This window comes from Pseudorca crassidens, chromosome 8 (genome assembly GCF_039906515.1).
Source record: "Pseudorca crassidens isolate mPseCra1 chromosome 8, mPseCra1.hap1, whole genome shotgun sequence".
Lineage (NCBI taxonomy): Eukaryota > Metazoa > Chordata > Mammalia > Artiodactyla > Delphinidae > Pseudorca > Pseudorca crassidens.
Genome location: NC_090303.1, coordinates 52,426,779 through 52,448,059, shown reverse-complemented (window position 1 = coordinate 52,448,059; position 21,281 = coordinate 52,426,779). Strand labels below are relative to the sequence as shown.

Sequence of the window (21,281 nt, the reverse complement as noted above, 5' to 3'; positions counted from 1 at the left end):
TCTTAGGAAGTGACAGGATTATGGGAATCATCTTCTCTAGGATTTACAGTTTTAGTAGCACTTTCATATACACAATGTTATTTTATTCTCCCAAATAACAGTCAGAAGTAAAAATAACAATAGAATTCACTTATTAAGTGCTTATTCTGTGCTTGGCAACTCTAAGTAGTTCCCATACATGCATTAACTCATCTGATCCTCAAGCACCAGATGAGACAGGGCTCTGGTAAAATTAGCCAGAAATGCAGAGAGGTTAAATGATGACAAGCCCAAGATCGTAGAGCTGGTAAGGGCAGAGTTGAGACGTGTGCATATGCAATTTGATTCCTATCTGAACTCTAAATACCACGCTTAATTGCCTCTAGTGTTCCCATTTTGGAAGCAAGGACTGAGGCTTTGAGAGGTTATACTTATAAGAAGAACTAGTTAGGACCTGAATACAAGTATTTGGACCCCAAGCTTAATGTTATAATGAGGTAACATGCCTCCTCCATCAATGACTTAATTCAGCATCTTGCCAGGTACACAGAATCAAGTCCTTCAGCTAAGCCAAACAAACAAACAAAAAGAAATAGAAAATATTTCTTGTTGAAGCTTCATCTCTTAAACTGCAGTGTCGTTATTGTGACGTTATAATATTTGCTATACTTTTGGTGGGCCAAAAGCATTTTTCAAACCAATCTCCAAAGTCAATTTTTCCTTCCTATTTGTGCCTCCTTTTGCAACCTCTCTTGATTTCTCTTTCTCCGTGTTTCCTATTCACAAACAGGAAATGAGCCACATGGATTTAATAACCAGGGCATTGATTCATGTAGACTTTCATCTAATCAGAAAGAACAGTGGCAGGTCCAAGAACTCATTTGGTTGTATATCTTTTTAAAAGAGTTGACACACATGTCCTTTAGAGTAGAGAGAAAATAATAAAATTTAAAAAGCAAAAGCCAGCTCAGACCTGCCAGCTGCAATGATCGGTTACACAGAAGAGATCCATGGAATTCTGAAGCCATTTGGGTTTTGTTATGTTTGCTGAAGCAGCACCAACTGTGATCTCTACTTCTTTAAACGGTTTAATGACTTTTGGATAAGCCTTCAGAGTTAAACGGTTAAATCACCAAATGCTCCAAAAAATAATTATGCAAACAATTTTCTGGCTAATTATCTAACATGAACAGAAGCACACAGCTGCTGATGTGTAATTGCTGTTTCATCAGGGCTGGCTATTGTATATACATGGTTCCTTTACTGTTCTCAGTGTGGTTTGGTGGGAGGCCACTAACATAATATCTCATGAAATGAGCAAGTTAAAAGCCCCAGCAAAGTGAGTGACTAGTCCAGCTAGTCACTCACTTTGATTCTTTTTTTAAGGGAATGGATTAAATCAAATTCATCCATAGTGGACAAGCACATAACTAGTATGTACATTTGTGTGGTATATCTAAGTCTTGGGCATGTATATTTAAATGTCCAATGTGGATAAATATTTTAACTTACTGGATATAAAAGGTACATAGAGAAAACTTGCACATATCATAACTGTCCAGTTTACAAATGAGCACTCTCATGTAACCAGCCCCCAAAGCAAGAAATGGAACTTCACCAGGACCACAGAAGCCTCCTTTGTCCTTCCAATTTCTACTCCCTCCAAGGGTGGGTACTATCCTCACTTCTATCAACAGAGATTAATTGTACCTGTTTTGCACTAAATTTAAATGAAACCATACAACGTATACCGTTTTGTGCCTAGCTGCTTTCATATAATACCATGTTTGTAAAATTTATCTATATTGTTGCAATTTGTTCAATTCTCATTGCTGTATAGTATCTCATTGTGTGAACACTACAATTTATCATTCTACTGTTAATAGGTCTTTGGATAGTTTCTGGTTTGGGGATACTATGAATAAAGCTGCTATAAATATTGAGTACATCACTTGGTAAACATATCCATGCACCTGGGTCTATACCTAGGAGCAGAATTGCTGGGCTGTATGGTGTGTGTAACTTCAGCTTTAGTAGATGCTGCCTAACAGTTTCCCCAAACAGCTGTGCCAGTTTTCACCCCCACCGGCACTAGAGGGAAGTTGGGATGAATGTTGTAAAGAATTCTAACTGATGCTTGCTAAAGCTTAAAGGATGGTGTGGAGTGAGGAAGAAGAGTGAATGGTAGGGCTAATGGAAAGTGTTCCAGAAATATGGCCTTGTGAGGAAAGGATAGGGTTGGAGAAAGAAGCCTGGTGGAGGAAGCAGTCACGTTCAAGGTCATTTGGTAGATAGGAGAAGACTCCATGGATGTTTATCACCCACTCTGTCGTCTTCTGTAGTATGTGACATGGTCCTAGTGAATCACCCCAGGCCTTTCTTCCTTTTCTCTTTAGTCCACGTAGCGTGTGCTCAAGGGCCGCTCAGGTCTGAAGGCCACTCTGGAGACTTGGGGATGCCCTCCCTCTCACCTGGCTGCCCATGCTGCCAGTATATATATACTTCACACAGATATCTGGCCCTTCTGATGTTAGGGGAATGAAGGATGAGAAGTGAGGAGCAGACAAAGAGAAATCAGAGAGAACAGAATGAAAATCTGAGTTGAGTCCAGTTATCTGGTTGTGTAACTTTAAGCAAATCACTCAACTCCTCTCATGGCTTTGTTTTCCTCAGCTACAAAAAATTGAAGGCAACAATTCTTAACTCACTAGGTTTATCTGACGATGAAATGAATTAAAAAAGAATATATAAGGAAATGTTTTAGAAACTTTAAAAAGCAAACATTTGCTGTCTTTTCTACAGGGTATTATTATTAATACTCAAATCATCACTTTAAATAGAAATGTATCTCCAAGAAGTGGTATCAGTTCCATTTTGCTATTCAAATTTGCTATTCAAATTTATTGCGTTAACAGAATAAGAAATAATCCTTCTCAGTAACGTTAACAGGAGTTACAAACAAAAATGTCTGAAATAGCGGCATTTACCCAGGATTACCCAGAATTCATTGGGTTCAGTCATCCAGACCTCCATCCAGACTTGCATCCATCAATTAATTATTTTAACAAACATGTTTATTAAGTATGTACCCTTTTGTTTTAGGATGATTCTAAGCATAGATTCACAACAGGATTCAAAGATGGACTTCAAGGGGTTCCTGAACATTCTGATTTTATATGGAGAGGAATGTGGGGGGTGACTTCTGTCATCAGATTCTCACAGAACTCTGAAAAACCCACCCTCTCCAAAAATAAGGTTAAGAAGCAGCGTTTCAGGGATTTGTAGGATAAAGGAATATGAACTCTATATAAAATAATATGTGATTATTTATATAAGAACTTCAAATTAAGTTGACAATAGACTCCCCATTAGCAATAATAGATGCCACCGAATAACAGAATAATATCTTTAAAATGCTGAGGAAAAATAAATATTAACTTAGAATAATATATCAAGCTTGATTATTATTCAAGTGTGGGGTGAAATAAAGGCACTTTGGGAAAAAAACAAAAAACAAAGATTGAGAGAGTTTACCAACTTTAGACCCTTGTCAAAATAACTATCAATAAATATTATCCAAGAAACAGGAACTTTAAGTGCAGAGTAAAAATGTAAGATGGAATCATGAGCAAAAAAACATTGTGAACATGGTTGTAAATTTAAAGAAGCATTGTCTTAAAAAAATCAATTAGGGCATTGTTTAAACAACAAGAAACTAAAATGCTAGATGACAATGACATGGACCAAGGGAGTGGGAGAGGCTGAAATTATAAACTCCAAGTTCATTGTATTATTCAGGAGGAAGATAGAGATATGCTTAATTTAGACTTTAAGCAAGTATACCTTTTAAAATTTAAGAGTAATGCTCAAAGAATAAGGGAAAATGTGTAATTTCAAAACAAGAACATGCAAAGGATTAATCTCCAAAAATTTATAAGGACCTCATGCAGCTTAATAACAAAAAAACAAAAAACCCAGTCCAAAAATGGGCAGAAGACCTAAACAGACATTTCTCTAAAGAAGATATACGGACTGCCAACAAACACATGAAAGAATGCTCAACATCACTAATAATTAGAGAAATGCAAATCAAAACTACAATGAGATATCATCTCACACCAGTCAGAATGGCCATCATCAAAAAATCTAGAAACAATAAATGCTGGAGAGGGTGTGGAGAAAAGGGAACCCTCTTGCACTGTTGGTGGGAATGTAAATTGATACAGCCACTGTGGAGAACAGTATGCAGGTTCCTTAAAACACTACAAATAGAACTACCGTATGACCCAGCAATCCCACTACTGGGCATATACCCTGAGAAAACCAAAATTCAAAAAGAGTCATGTACCAAAATGTTCACTGCAGCTCTATTTACAATAGCCCAGAGATGGAAACAACCTAAGTGTCCATCATCAGATAAATGGATAAAGAAGATGTGGCACATATATACAATGGAATATTACTCAGCCATAAAAAGAAACGAAATTGAGCTATCTGTCATGAGGTGGATAGACCTAGAGTCTGTCATACAGAGTGAAGTAAGTCAGAAAGAGAGAGACAAATACCATATGCTAACACATATATATGGAATTTAAGAAAAAAAAATGTCATGAAGAGCCTAGGGGTAAGACAGGAATAAAGACACAGACCTACTAGAGAATGGACTTGAGGATATGGGGAGGGGGAAGGGTAAGCTGTGACAAAGTGAGAGAGAGGCATGGACATATATACACTACCAAACGTAAGGTAGATAGCTAGTGGGAAGCAGCTGCATAGCACAGGGAGATCAGCTCGGTGCTTTGTGATCACCTAGAGGGGTGGGATAGGGAGGGTGGGATAGGGAGGGTGGGAGGGAGGGAGACACAAGAGGGAAGAGATATGGAAACATATGTATATATATAACTGATTCATTTTGTTGTAAAGCAGAAACTAACACACCATTGTAAAGCAATTATACTCCAATAAAGATGTAAAAAAAAAAAACAAGAACATGCAAAAGAAATGATTAAAGAATTCTAGAGTGATCTAATAAGAAACAGGAAGAAAATATATATATATATGCTAAGAAAAAACAAAACATAGTAGAAAAAGTCTAGATATATTAGTAATCTCAGGAAATGTAGACAGATTAAACTGGTTTGTTCAAAAGTAGAGATCAGATCATTTTTAAGAAACACAATCCATTATGTGCTGTTTACAAGAGTTGTACCTAAAACATAATGATGCTTAAAGATTGAAAGGCATGAGAAAAGATAAAACAGTTAAAGAATAATTTTGCTAGAGAAGCAATACTAAGGCAGAAGAAGCATCATTTGGAATAAAGTCATGATATGATCATTGAAGAGCAGTTCACAGGGAAGCAATAGCAATGCTGAATCTGTATGTTCTGAGCAAAACAGGGTCCTGGCTTAGAAAATAAATTTGACAAATCTCTCTTAATGGGAAATATTTTTGCATGTCTCTTTCATAAACTGATCATAAGCAGTAAAAATTGATAAAGATATAAACATTTTGAACAACACAAGTAACTGGCCAGCCTTAACGGAGACCTGTATAGAAGAAGCCTGTATTCCTCACATAGAGAATTCACATTGTTTTCAAGTACACATTGAAAATACTGACCACAAAAGAAGTCCTAAGAAATACCAAAGAATCGAGAACACTGACCACATTCTCTTTCTACAATGCAATTATATCAGACATCAACAACAAAACGCCCCCCCTAAAAAATACCCCATATATTTGGAAATGAAAATCATCTTATAAATATTCATGAATCAGAGAAGAAATAATAATGGAACTTATGAGATATTTAGAACTGAACGACCACAAATCACTACCTAGAAAAACTTGTGGGATGCTAGCATAGCCTTAAATTTACATTTATTAAAACAATGTGGAAACTGCAATGATAAAACTAGGCAACGCTATTGTGGAAGAGGAGAAGATCGGGGAAGTTTTCAAAGAAGGAATGTCCGATCTGAGAATTTAAAGATAGGGAAGAAGAAGAGGTAGAGGAGGAAGCTGGAGGAGAATATTCTTGGAAAAAAAGAAAAATCAGTGGTAAATTATAAATAAGAAGGAGCTATTGTGCCTAAAGATAGTTACATTGGGTTTGTTGGAGGTTTGTTTTAGACATATCCTCTGAGTTTTGTTACACAAAAAAATTCCTTTAAAGTTAAAAGAGAAAATTCTTAAAGTAATAAACCTATAATTGGATTGGCCATTTATAGCACAAAATAATTGGTTTGAAAGTTATAAGGAATTTGGAGCAGTTTCATAAACCATTAGGTGGTAATCCCTGAACCAGCAGTAGGAAATGGTCCCTAGAAAAATACTGTGAAGGAATTAGGATAATTGACATCAAAACTCATACTGGGGTTTCAATTCCTGCAATGGAAGAATAGCTTTTTATTGGATTAATGCTTCTGCAGATACTAGACAAAATATAAAAAAGAGCTGTTGGAAGGCACTGAACAGTGACCAGAAGTAGGCAGAAACAGGGAAGCATTTGGCCCATGAAAGAAGGGAGTTTGTCCTCTGAGGAGATTCCCAGGCTGCACGCTACACAGGGTGCTAGAGCTTAAGCAAAAAAAACCCTACTGTCTTTTTTGCCTGAAGGGTCAGAAGAAAGAGTGTGGGATAAATAGAATGGTTGGAAATGGAGGGTGTGGAGCCCAGAAAGGAGGAAGCCATGGTAAAGGAGGGGACTTAGACTCTGCACATAAACTCCGTTCAAAACCATAATTGACTTCTGAGCAGTACAGGCACAAGTGGGATTCCAAATATCCCAAGGAGAAAATGACATCTCGGCAGCTGACAGAGCTGAGGAAAGATTGCTGCTGCTGGAACCACAGAGGAAACTGCAGTTTGAGTCTTGACAAGTTAGAAGAGCTTGGTAAACTCTTTGGACTTGCCATCAAAACACCAGAGAGACCTTAAGAGTAAAGACCATATAACAGAATTAATGGGTTTACTCTAAAACTAAGGAAAAATGAAAATAGATCCAGTAGAGCATAAAACCAAGCCTACAAAAGTTTATGGTGATCTGTTAATAATTTGACTGCTTGCTGGAACAAAATTTGACACTCTTCAGGATAAGATTACAGGATACGGAGTCTCTCCAACGTATCATTGGGACACACAGCCAAGAGAAAAATCAATCAGTAAAAACAGACTGATAAGTGCCCCAGATATTGGAATTATGGCATGGGAATTTCAGGAGAGAATTAAAGACTGAAAAGGAACCAGATAGAAATCCTAAAACTGAAAAATACATTATCTGACATTTTAAAAGATCTTAAATGAAAATTAACAGCTTATAGAGAAAAAATATTTTTTAAATCATGAAACTTAAAGGCACACCAATAGAAATTATCCAAACTGAAATGCAGAGACCAAAAAGATTGGGAAGAGAATGAACATGTATGTCAGTATCAGGTGACCTCATACAGGTGTAAATTGAGTTCCAGAAGGAGAAATAATAGAGAAAGAAAAAATACTTCAAGAAATAATGGTTCAATATTCTTTTAATGGTTCAATATTTTAAAAGTTAATTAAAAAATAAATTTAGCATCCCATGGATCAAAGATGTTGAATGAATCCCAGTGGATAAATATTAAGAACTCCAGCACAATAAACACTAAGATAACCATATCTTGGAACATCATAGACAAACTGCTGAAAACCAGAGATAAAGAAAAAAATCTTGGCACAGTCAGGGAGAAAGACACATTTAATATAGGGGACAATGATTACAATAACTGCTGACTTCAGAAGCAGTGAAAGCCAGAAGATGATGGAAGGACATCTTTTAAAACTCATCACGTAGAATTTTATATCTAGGGAAATATCTTTAAAAATTAAAGTGAAATAAAGACATTTTTAGGCAGATAAAAGCTGAGGACATTTGCACCTGCAGAACTGACTACAAAAAAGTGCTAAAGATTCTAAATGTGTAAATTAAAAAACTTTTTAATCTAAAATGCTAAAAAGTATTCAAAGGGGAAATGATATAAGTTGGAAATTCAGATCTATAAGAAGAAAGTATGAGTAATAGTAATGGTAAATATGTGGGTAATTATAAAATACTACTTTCCCTTTTAAAAAAAATCTCTATAAGTCAGCTGATAAACAATTTATCGTGGAGTGTTATAACAGATGTAGCAGTAAAATATTTGATAACAATAGCACAGAAAAGGGCCAGGGTATAAAAGGAATTGTACTGTTGTAAGTAGTACAATATTAATTCAACATAGACTGTGCTAGGTTAAGGATGTATATTGTAATCCCCAAGAAAAGATATAAAGTATAGGAAAAAAAGCCAACAGAGGAGAATATTGAATAAAATACTAAAAATTCATTGATTATCCAAAAAATAACACAGGAAAAAGGAAACAAAGAACAGAAGAGGCAAAAATAACTAGAAAGATAATAGACTTAAACCCAATTATATCAATAATTAGATGAAATGTGAATGGATTAAACACTCCAATTAAAAGGCAGAGATTATCAGACTGGGAAGAACAACAACAAATAAGACCCAACTATATCCTGTTTATAGGAGAGGTACTTTAAATATAAAGACACAAGTTGAAAGTTAAAGGATGAAAAAAAATATACCATGTGCAGAATATGTGTAAGCCATATTAATATCAAAGTGGACTTCAAGACAGAATATTACCAGAGATAAAAATATTTTATCATAATGAAAAAATGAACCAATTCATCCAGAGTTGCAATAATGGTAAATGTGTATACATCTACTAATTAAACTGCATATAAAATTGAGTTGAGTGGCAAAGTTGTCCCCCATTTTTTGTGGGAGAGCACCTATCCTTTTTGTGGCTGTTGCATACCCAGAAATGATGAGAGTAGAGATGGTTTAAATAATGATTACAGGGAGTGTAATTGTATGTGTAATGTAGCTAAATGGTATGCTTCTTCCTGCCATGAAACTGTATTTCAGGTGGCAATTGTCTGTTTCTTTTTTAACTTGAAAATTTTAAATGTTACTCTTTTTATGGATATAACCCCAAGTTCATGAACTATACTTGGTGATCTCCTTTGCACACTTCTCTAAGCAGGAGTTGTGACTTTGAAAATAAGCTGGGTCAACAGCCCAAGGCAGTCTATGTCACGGCCATAATGTCTCTTGTGGTGAGGCCGTTCCTTTGGTGCTTCTTTCTGCGTGTTGGGCTACAGCTGGTCCCACAGATTGCTGAAATCCTGGCATTAGAGACAGCAATCAGTATGCAGTCTTTTTGCTTTACCATAATAATCACATGCATGACAACACACTGAGTCATCCCACTATTTAACATTTCCCAAAGTTTCATTTGCCATGAAGCTGTTTGGGACTCAGAAATAATTGCAAATTATAGGAAGACTATCATATTGACCCAACAAAATGAACAAAATTCAGAAGGATCCCTGTCAGTCATCTCAAAGAGCATTTTATAAATTTAATGAACATAAAAATCATCTGCGGATGTTGTTAAAGTGCAGATTCCCAGATCCCATCCCCAGAAACTCAAATTTAGGATCTGGGATGGGACCCAAGAATCTAAATTTTTAACAACTTCTCTGTGCAAGTAGACCTCAGATTACACTTTGAGAAACACTGATCTAGTTTCAACAGATCAGACATGACAAGTAGTTTCCAGCATCTGCTTGAACCTCCAGCCATAGTGAACTCACCACCCCACAAAGCAGCCCCATTTCATTTTAGCAAGTTCTCCCTTGTTCGGAGCCCAAGTCTACCTCTGCCTCCTTTATCTTCAGGCTCTTCCCTCTGAAGCTACACAGAATAAGTCATGTATCTCTCCTTTTATGATGACTCTTTATATTTTTAATATAGTTATTGGGTCTCCTTAATACTACTAGTTACTTCAATAGTTTCTAAAATGGTATTATATCTAGACATATCACCCATCTTTATGATTGTAGTGTGTGTCTTAAAATGCAGTATCAGACCTAATAAACATATTTCAATTTATCCTCACAATTGTAAAGCTCAGTGAAGGTCATGACTTCCCCTGGTTTGCCTTCATGGGTGTTTGTTTGTGTGCTTGTTTTTAATAATTATACTACTATACAGGTAGTATAATTTATCCAACTTTGTCCTTTTAAAACAATGTTTTGGCTATTCTAGGCCCTTTGCATTTCCATATAAATTCATAATCAGCTTATCAAGTTGTCCAAAAGAGCTTGTTGGAATTTGTTTGGATTCCACTGAACCTATACATTGATTTGGGTAAAACTGACATTTTAACAATTTTGATTCCTATGTTTCATGAACACAATATATCTCTCCATTTATTTAGGTCTTCTTGAATTTCCTTCTGCTATGTTTTATATTTTTGAAGTGGATCCCTAAGTATTTCACATTTTGATATTATTTAAAATGTTAAAATTAAATTTCCACTTGCTAATTAAATATCCAGGTTGCTAATATATTGACCTACAATTAACTTTTATATGTGTGTAATATATATATTGTAAATGTAATGTACATGTGAATTGTAAATGTGCTAAACTCACTTGTGGTTTTTTGGTAGATTCCATAGGATTTTCTATTTAGATTATAATGTCATCTGTGAATAATATATAAAGGCAGTTTTACAACCTGGGTGCCTTTAATTTTTTTCTTACCTTATTTAACTGACAGGAACTTCTGATACAATAATGAATAGAAGCAGGGAGTGTGGACATTCATGCTTTTTTCTGATCTTAGATGGTAGGGTAAACATCCAGACTTTCACCAGTAAGTATGATGTTAGTCGTAGGTTTTTTGTAGATGCAGTATATAAGGTTAAGGAAACTCCCATCTAATCCTACTTGCTGAGATTTGTGTGTTTTTGTTTCACATCAAATGGAGCAGGAATCAGCATTCTTTTTTCTATAAACAGACAAACAATAAATACTTTAGGCTATCGAGGACATATACTGTCTCTGTCACACATTCTTTGATTTTTTTGTACAACTCTTTAAAAATATAAAAAACATTCTTAGCTTGTGGGCCATAGACTGTAGTTTGCTGATCCCTGATCTAGCAGTTTGTTATGCCTACAATTCTCACCACTCACACTAGTGGGCAGTAGTATCAAATGGCCAAGCCTCCACAACCCCAGTTTTGGGGTACCAGGAAATGGAATGAATTGACAGCTTAATTTTAGTCTTTAAATGTACTACTTTTCACTAAAGTATTCCCAGGAAGAGACAGTAATCTCTATTTGCCTATATCGACTTAATAGTATTAAGAGAGAAGACTAATGAGAAAGGATATAAATATTATAATAAGTAATTGAAAATCAAAATGCCTTCACATTTTGCTCATCTACAACATTTCCAGTTATCAAAATACATTCTGGTCTCTGTTGGTCCAGATGGGCCAGCCACTAATTGACTCAATTCTTTCAGCCCCTTTATATTTGCAAATCTGAGTTACACTACTCATCTGTACTCACTAACCAACTAAGGAAAGTTAAGGGTCTTCTGAGATCTCTTGGGCTCTTATTTTCTCTGTCTATTGTGTTTTGCACCAGAGACTTGCTTCTGTATGTCCAAATACTGAATAGTTTTTCATAATATTTAGGTCTCACCAGAGAAAGCAGAGCACTAGACCCCTTGAGGCTAAGGCACAGCATAAAAGCAGGACAGGAGGGAAGCATGATGCATGTGCAATAGCCCAGGCTTAGATAAAATAAGACAGTTCTGGGATCCCCCCTGCCTCCTCCACTGCTTCTCAAATGTGTGACCTTGGGCAATCCCTTTGCATGGGCCTGGCACACTGTAAATTCTCAGCTTTCCTTGAAGAGAAGAGAAGATGGAAAAGTCTAGAACCATCATTTCCAGGTTTTTTTTTGTTTGTTTTTTTAATTTAATTTTATTTATTTTTTTATACAGCAGGCTCATTATTAGTTATCTATTTTATACATATTAGTGTATATATGTCAATCCCAATCTCCCAATTCATCCTACCACCACCACCTCCCCGCCCCTGCTTTCCCCCCTTGGTGTCCATATGTTTGTTCTCTACATCTGTGTCTCTATTTCTGCCTTGTTTTTTTTTTTTTTTTTTTTCCTTTTTAAGCATTGGAGTTTTTTCTTCAAACAAAACCTGTATGCCAAGCCCATAAAAATGAAACTTCTGTAGCAGAGTGGTACAGTGTCCCAGCCATATCTGTTGAATCTATTTCTGGACCCTATCCTTACCCCCTCAGAAATATCCACTATGCCCTAGAATTTCAGGAAGCACTGTTTGAGAAACAATTGTTTGCGGCATGGACCTAGGAAATCCTATGAAGGTAACCAGGCTCCACAGAGTCAGGGCAGTGAAGTATTTACAACCTTGTTATTTAAAGTATAGTCCCAGGACCAGCAGCATCACCTGAATCCAAGGCTCAATCTAGACCTACTGAATTAGAATCTGCATTTGGACAAGATACTCTGCTGTGTGCGCATTAGATTTTGAGAAGCCCTAGTGCAGTGTGAGGAGAGGGGGAGAAAGCACACAATAAAGTCATCACAGATGTAAGGCATTACCAAAAGAATGCAGCTAAATTTTGCCAAAGCTGCATTCCATTAATCCTCTTTAGAAATTTAATAATTTGTGTAATATTATTAGCATTTTTTTCAGATTTCTTCAGGGAGTATGAGTTTATTAAAATGGATAATACATTTTACTTAGCTTTTTTCTCTTTGACCCTTCATACCATTTTTGGATTTCTAAATTATCTTTTGATTATGCCTACAACCTCCCATGAGGATTAGTGGGTTATAGTTATTTTGTTTAAAAAAAACCAAACTTTCCAGCCACAAATAGGAATTTATAATTACCTGAATCTATAATGTGAGTTGTTAATGGAATATTAGCTATTTGAGTAAAAAGGTACCACACACAAATAATTAAACAAGACAAAGAACATGCAGGCAAGAATTTCTATTTCTTTTCCACAGTAGTGGCTCTGTGGCTCTCCATCTAGATGCTGGCATTCTTTTTGTAAATGATTGATTTTCCCACATCTGAATACTGATAAACCTATAACCAGCTCTGATGTTAATATTATGCCAGGATGAAAAAGAGAATAATAATGACACAGCGGGAGTTACAACACTGAAAGAGAAATTGAGAATTCAGAATATAGAAAGGGGATTTATTATCTATTTCTTTGCGATCTGACCTGGAGTCCAGAAATCGTGATGTAATTTCAGTTCATTCCTTCATCTATGAAGTTTGGATTAGTTAGTGATTTTCAAACTCTGTTATAGCTATGGAACCCTTTGGGCAAAGGAAATGGTACAGGCAGCCTATATGTGAAAGAAATAAAAAAGGGACAGCTTGGGAGTTGGAGAAACAGATTTCAAACTCCTGGGCAAGTGGCTCTCTAAAGTGTCGCCTAACTCAGAAAATGGGGCAGCACAATAAACAGTGCTGGAAAATTAATGGGTTGAAGCCAACATGTATTTACCTAAATAATTTTATATTGATTCTTGATAAAAATGATTTACAAATTACATTGCTGAGGGGCATCTCTGTTAAAGTAAATGGGTCATGGCATTTACTGGGGTGACATCAAGTATATCAAATCCCATCAGTTCTGAGTAGCATGTTTCCCATTCATTCTCTACTTGCAATTCTCACAGCCACCATCCTAGCTCAGGCAAACATAACTCCTGCCTGGACAATTATGACAGCCTCCCAAAGGGCTTCCCTCCACCTCCAAACCTTTGGAGGGAAAGCCAAGGTTTACACATACCAAACATGCAAGAGATCCTGCAATTTGCTCCTGGCTTTGTTACAAAGCCCTACTGCCAATGGAGAGCAGAGTCTAAAATCCCTTGCTTGGCATGAATAGTTGTCTATGTGGCCTCTACTGAGCTTTCTATTTCTCATGTGCCCCTTGATGAGCCCCATAATCTAGTCAATGGGAACTACTCTCTTTTTCTAATTTTGCACGCCACCCAGTGCCTCTCTCATTACTCCCTTTGCCTATTATGTCTTATCCATCCTCTTTATATGTCTAAATAATACCCACCTTTTAAAGACTCAGCTCAAGTGCTACCTCCTCCCTGAAGTCCTTCCTGAGTTTCTCTGTCCTTCCCAAAGTCCTTCCTGTCCCTGTTCCCCAAGCTAGTACTCACCCTATTACTTACTATAACTATGGACCCCACTCTGAGCACTTACCCCATTCCAATTTGAGCTATAGCTCTATACATTTAGCTCCTGTTATTTTATTATTGATTTTTCCGTTGTCTCTCCTATTGGCTATTTAGAACATAAACCATGTCTTGTTTAATTCTAAATCCCTCATGGTGTCTAACACATGCCAGATACATAGCAGATATCTGATGAACAAAATATGGTCTGTCTTCTATAATATGGTTATTGTCCCCCTGAGAAAATCTGTGTTACAAAAACAATTGTTTCAGTGGGAAAAGGGGTTATGGCTATTAAATTTAAGGCCATAACAAATTATTTTTCCTACATGAATTTTAAGAATAAGACTTTTTAACAGCTCTTAGTGAATCTTGTTTCTGAAAGTGGATATAATATATTGGGTAAACATAACTCATCAAAACAACCTAAATGCTTCTTCCCTTCCCTTTAATCCACCCATTAAGAGTTTCTTGATCTTTATCACCCTTTATCCTGAACTTGTGCTTTGACTAACAATACAGTTCCCAACTAATCACAGTGAACCAAATCTAGGGAGGGTAACTGAAAGACCAAAATGCCAACAGGGAAGTCAGTTCCCTAAATTAATTTTTTTTTTTTTGCTTTATATGGGAAAGTATGATTTATGATCCCATTGGCCCCTGTAGGAAATGTTGAAAAAGAGAATGTTTATTCCCCACCTCACCTCCTATATTTCCATTGGCATTCTGCCCTCTCTTCCCTTGGGGATTGTTGGGGACCTTCTCTCACTCACCTAATTCCCTCCTCCCCATAGGAGGAAAAGTGAGCTGACTGGTTAGAACCCATGTCATAGCGGTGGGCAGAATCTCTCAGCACTGTAGCTCACAGCTCCTTTCTACTCCCAGGTCCACAGCTGATTGTGTAAGCAGATTTGGAGCCCGCTCCACAGTCTGAGTCAGCCAGTCAAATAAATCCTATGGCCTGGATTCAGGAGAGTATTAGAACGATTCCATGTTGGCCTCAGGTCCAAACTGTGTTCTTTAATATTTAAATATTACCAGTGCCTGCATTTTGAGGAATGTTGGGTGTTTTCTCTGCCAGTTGCAAAGTCTATACTCGGTTCTCTTTAGTTTATTATCTTTACACTTATTCCTTGTCAGTCTGAACATAGAAAAGGGGAGGGGTGAGTCCTGGGCTCTCTAGCCTCTGACACAAAAACTCTCCTGAATTCGTAAAATGTTTTATATATCACAAGGCATGTTTACTTCTAGTAGCTCAATTGATTCTCACAGCCCTGACAGATATATTAAAATCTTCTTAGCCTTGCCCATGATCTTCTCAGTGGCAGAGTTTCCAAGTCCTTTGACACCAGAAAAATATTCTCTATACTTCATCTTGAAATTGGCCCTTGGCAGTGACTTGAGCAAAATTCCTTCTATTCTGTTCCCTGTGAGTTAGGGCTAGGAATTCTCTTCAGCAACACTCTCAAGCAGAGCTTCCCTCTGAACTGGGGAACAAAGTGCATAAATAGAGGAAGATGCCCATGAAATGAACTTGAGAGGAAGTGACAGGAAAAAGGAATGTGACTTATAAGTGGTTAGCTTGGAAATCCAGCAGCTATGGCAGAAATGCTGGAGAAGAAAGAGGATTTGGAAGAGCATGTCTTTGTTCCCTTGGTCCTCTGACTTTCAGGCAACCAGGAGAGTCTGGGTGTGAAATCTGTAATGCACTATAGTACACTCTGATAGTGAGGGAGAGCTGAGGCACCTAGAGAACTTGGAGACCATCTGATCACACCTACTGATACTGGAAAGCAGTTAAGTATCATTAATGACCCTTAATTGAATAAAAACGAAACTATCTCCTATTCCCTTGATCTTTCCCATTCAAGCTAACATGTATGCCAGGGTTATCCAAGACAGACAGAGATGGACATGCTGCTTGAGCCAGTTTTTCTATTTATTTTCCAAAAGCAAAGAGGCCCCTTCTGAAACTGCTGCTTGGCAACCTGAATTTAAACCTTCACCAATTGGCTGCCACTGCTGTAATCTGTAGACAAGATTCCAAAGTAGAAGCTATCCATGAGTGTTTATCTTTTACGGTTGGGCTCTCAAGCTCCAGCCCCTGCCTTTCTGGTAGGACCACTTGGCATGTTTGTCCTGGATCTTGCCAGTCTAGCATTTACCCGTATGGTTTTATTGGATTATTTCAGTGTAGATTTGTCATATACATCTTAAAGAAGAAGAAAAGGAAAGGAAAATTCATCGAGCATATATCATTTTTTCAGGCAGGATGCCAGGTGATTTATAAAAGTTATCACATTTACCCTCACCCCTTATAGGAAGCCAAGGCACTAAGTGGCACCTCATATTTATACAATCATCCACCATTTACAATTCATATACATCATCTCATTTAATCTTCACAGTGGTTCTACTATGAGGAGGGCATGATCCTCATTTTATAAATGGAAAAACCAAGACTCAGAAGGGTTGAACAATATGCCCAGGCCACAAGGAGAGTTTTAAGAGCGGTAACACTCGTACCCAGATCAGTATTCATTCCACCAAGGCCCCAAAGGCCAGACTTCCATATATGACCTATTCTGAAGGCATGAGAAGAATGTAGGCCTCAGAATTATCTAGGTGTGGGTTCAAATCCTGGTCCTGCAACATCCTAGCTCTGAGTTCTTGATCAAATCTCCTAACCCCATGGGGTTCCAACTGCTTCATCTAAAATGGGGGAAATAGTATGTATCTCATAAAATTGCTAAACAATTTAAATGAGGTTAACTACACTATGTGCTTGAAGCTTAACGGTTTTTCACAAATGCTCATTTCCTCTTCTACTAATTTTCAAGTAATCAACAATGGAGTGGTTAAGTTAGAGAAAGTTTAGGATCAGAATCTGGGGGTATATGGTCAGAAATGTGAGCACTTTTATCAAAAGGAAGAATACCCTTCAAAAGTTGAAAGCCACTGTTCTAGAATTTATTAGTCTCAAAATGTGTGATCCAACATTTTATTGTGTACTTTCTTCATGAAAAGCACCATATTGGGTACTGAAGGGGATAGAAGGACATGGTCCTGCCTTCAGAGAGTGAGGTTTGGTCTGCTGTGAACATCTTTTCTCCCTGCAAGGACCACCGTGGAATGAGATGTAGACTCTCAGATTCTAGGTTATTCCCCATGTCCCTAAAGCAGTCCTTCCATCATTGTGTGGTTTCCTAAGGAGTTTGCCTTAAGAGTTAAACAATAAAGGATATAGTTTAAGGGGTATAAGAAGCCTTTTAAATTTTATACCAATAGCACCCCTGACAATCCATTAGAATATACTTGGAACTAGGTTTGCTGAGTTTCTCTCCACTCTTGTCTTATGGTCTTGGAAGTCAGCCATGCTTAATTGCTCTGACATAGTTTTCTTGTTAGTGGGTCATGAAGCCAATTTAGTAGGTCTTGACCAGAATTTTTTTTTTTTTTTTTTTTTTTTTTTGCGGTACGCGGGCCTCTCACTGTTGTGGCCTCTCCCGTTGCAGAGCACAGGCTCCGGACGCCACGGGCCCAGCCGCTCCGCGGCATGTGGGATCTTCCCAGACCGGGGCACGAACCCGAGTCCCCTGCATCAGCAGGCGGACTCGCAACCTCTGTGCCACCAGGGAAGCCCTTGACCAGCATTTTTAAAATTAAAAAGACCTTACCAGATTAGAAAATATCAAAATGCATTGTACTTATTCTTAGTAAAGTTTAGGTTTTTTTCCCTGTGAAACATTAGCCTGTATAAGATATTTTTTAGCATGGGTAGCCATCAAAAATGTTTGAAAAACATATTCTTAAAAAACAAGGTCTAACATTGTAAGTGCCAAGAGTGCTCATGGAATAAGTGGCAAGGATTAGATGTTAAGTCTAGCACTTTAGAGGTTATTTTCTTCTAGGCATTTCCACCAATATATATGTGACTGCCGTTAGATAAACGGCTTTCTCTTCTGTTATGGCTGCATGAACCATCAACTAGATTTTCCCTCGATGTTCTATTCATCTCCACAACGACCATCACCACTACCTCTTCCTCCCGTTTTCCACAGGAGAATCTCTGTGGCAGATCTAGTCTCTTACAAGCTGGAGTATTGCTGCTCTTATCTTCTACATCTCCTGAAAATGGGTACATAATCAGTCCACCACCAGAAATGATCCAGTCTTACTCATAGTTGCCCAGAAATCCATACAGAGTCCAAAGGATAGGACAGATTTTTGTTGTCATTGCTGTTGTGCTCATCAAGCCGTCTTCTGCTGTGTTGTGTCTGTCTTGCATGGCTGCCTGGAAATACCCTTTCCCTTGGGATTCCCTCCTTCATCTGTTTCCCTCCTTCACCCATTTCTCCTTGGGGAGCTCAACTTCATTATGCCACCACTCCCTATGTTCAAACCAGCTCGTCCCACTTCAAGTTATCACCACTCAAATAGCAGATTCTTTTCACCTGGATCTTCTGATTCTTCAGCGTGGAGTCCTCTCAAGACTAAAACCTTTCTCTGGCTAATACCACTCATCCTCGAGACATAACTCTATGATTAAATGCGACAACAACGGGAAGGGACAAAAGGGATGATGTGGAAAGAGCATCCCATCCTGACATATTGGTTTTATCTCATTAGACTGAGTCTCTGGTCTCTGCATCACAGTTGTCCACACTGGACAATCTATGAGCTGACATTGAGATTTCAAAGAAACTATGCTCTATCCCACTGAATATGTTTGAATTCAAGGATCCTTAAAATATAGTACACATGAATCCCTTCCCAATGTCCCATTGCTCTATAGGTGTTCAGAGAAGGAAGTGTTGCTGAGGACTAGAATGATGGCAGAAGACTTTGTGCAATAGATGAGGCTTGAAGTGAACCTGGAAAGGTGGGCAGAATTTGGAGACATGAAGCAATGTAAACAGGACTTTGTAGACTAATAGGACCAACAAGCATAGCAGAAAGGAATCAGGACACTCTCTCTGAGTGAGTGCACCAGGCTGGTGGGATGGAGCATTGGCTTGGAACTCTATCAGAGGTAGAATGAAAATATGGTTTAAGACCAGACCCTCGTGGAAATACTTGAATATCAGGAACAGGGGAAAATAGGCTTTTAAGCAAATGTAAATGGCATTTTAGGGTTATTAACATTCTAGTTTATGGAACAGGATTTGGTGCAGAGACACCCAGCAAGGGTAGATCACATGAGGAACCACTGTAGTGATCCGGGCTTGAGGCAACCAGGGCCCCAACTAGAGTGAAGCAATGAGAACTGTGAGGGAAGCTTTTACATGACAGTGTGCCATTGACTTAGAGCAATCTAATCAGCAACATTTCATTATGCACTTTGTCTTGAACCAGATAATTTGCCCTTCAGATGTATCTTTCCTGAATATGTAAACGCTCTCATTAAGATACAAGCCCTATGCCTGCTTTGAAGCTAAGCCAGACCCCACCTAACGCTGGCCTTTACCCCTTTTCTTCTCATTGGTAATCAGCTCACTGAAGCAGATGTTACTTCCTGACTCCGCAGGTGCCAACAGCCTCAGAAAGAAATGGATTATAGAACTGGGGTCTGCACTCAGCATGATCCAAATATGGAAATCAAACTGAGCCTTCTCAGGCTCCATGCTTGGGAAGGAGAGTGAAAAAGGGCTTAACACTGGGTCTCAAAAGACAGGGTGGTTACCAGAGCCATCATGGGGCCATTTATCTGCCTACAGAAGGTCTTGCCAGTAATAACAATTAATGCCAATGGCATCCTTTCAATTTACCTTCATGGATTAATTAAACAAATACTTATTGGCTATGTACCAGGCATTAAACAAGGCTTTGGGGATAAAAAGACACAAAGGGCAGAGTTCTTGCCTTCGATAAAGTTTCCAGCTGAGTAGGAGAGACAGACCTATAAACAAGTAAATAACATTACAATGGCATGTTCTGCTCTCTGTACCAAAAATTGTAAGCTCTGATGCTGGAGAGATAGACAGTTTGGGATTAAAGTCTTCCCACTGCATACTTTTCAGTAATCACTTGAAAGGTAAAAAGTCACATATAAACACCTTACATGAAAACTTTTATCTGAATAAAAGCAGAAAAGAAAACTAAAATCAACAAGTCCTCAGTAAAACCTGGGAGTTTGCCCCAGAATTATTTTGCCTTTTCCCCTGGGCCTTTATTTAACCCCAGTTGTGGTTATGCTGTCTGACCTTCTTTTATAGAAGCCTTGAACTTCACAATATGAAGGCCCTTCTACTCCCAGTCCCTAGAGTGAGTGAGAATTCCCACCAAGAGCATTAGGAAAAGCAGGAATTGGAAGGAAGAGAGCCAAAGCCCTTAGTGAAATCCTTCTGTGGGAGTTGCAGACGTAGAGTCTAGTGGGATTTTGGTCTAGGAAGTTTAAGAAAAATGAAAAGCTTGTTGGTGAAAATTTAATCTTCTCTGTGAATTGTAATCATTTTTTTACAAACAGAATTCTGTCCCTCAATAGATATTGCTTCCCAGTGAAAACAAAGAGAAGTCATCTCAGGAAAAGTCAGCCCAGGATCACCAAGTAAAGAACAGATTTTGTTGTTAGTCATTTAATTTATATTTTTCTATAATAAACTATTGGTCTTTGTTAAAAACTAGAATCATACGATCATGAGTCTTTGCTTTTCTTTTTGTTTTACAGTCTTTTGTTTGTTTTTTAGTTTAAAAGAGGTGGTTTCTAGTGGCAGGAGATATACAAGGTTTAGGTTGGAGAGGGCTGACAAAAAAGATGTTATTAGAAATAAATGCTGTCATTATATTGGCGTTAAGGGTTATTTCAAACTTTAGGAAGAGAAGAAGGTATTGAGAACTCTCTTTTTCAACAGAATTTTTAGATACTATGTCTTTAAATAGTTTTAGGCTAGTTTCCTCATAAAGTATACTGCCTCCTTTGCCCCACTCAGATCCTTGTTAGGTTTAGCTTAATAATAATGTGAGGGGCCAGAAAAGCTTTTAAAGCTGATTTCCTACAGTTTGTAATTCCTTGCCAGGAATTGGAGGACTGATTGGCCATGCTCTCTGCAGTCTCCTGGCTATTTGTGAGAGTAGAAAACGAAACAAGGTACACATGTCTACACATACACGCACACACGCACAAACACACACACACAGAGCTC

The 21,281-nt window shown here is 37.7% G+C and overlaps 1 long non-coding RNA gene across 1 annotated transcript in view; it reads right to left on the bottom strand.

Moving 5' to 3' along the window:
- LOC137229082 (uncharacterized) overlaps positions 1-21,281 on the bottom strand; it is a 566,856-nt gene that overhangs the window by 201,598 nt on the left and 343,977 nt on the right. The window contains exon 6 of the long non-coding RNA XR_010945524.1: positions 10,633-10,879. This is a non-coding gene — a long non-coding RNA (uncharacterized lncRNA). The remainder of the gene's footprint in view (positions 1-10,632; positions 10,880-21,281) is intronic.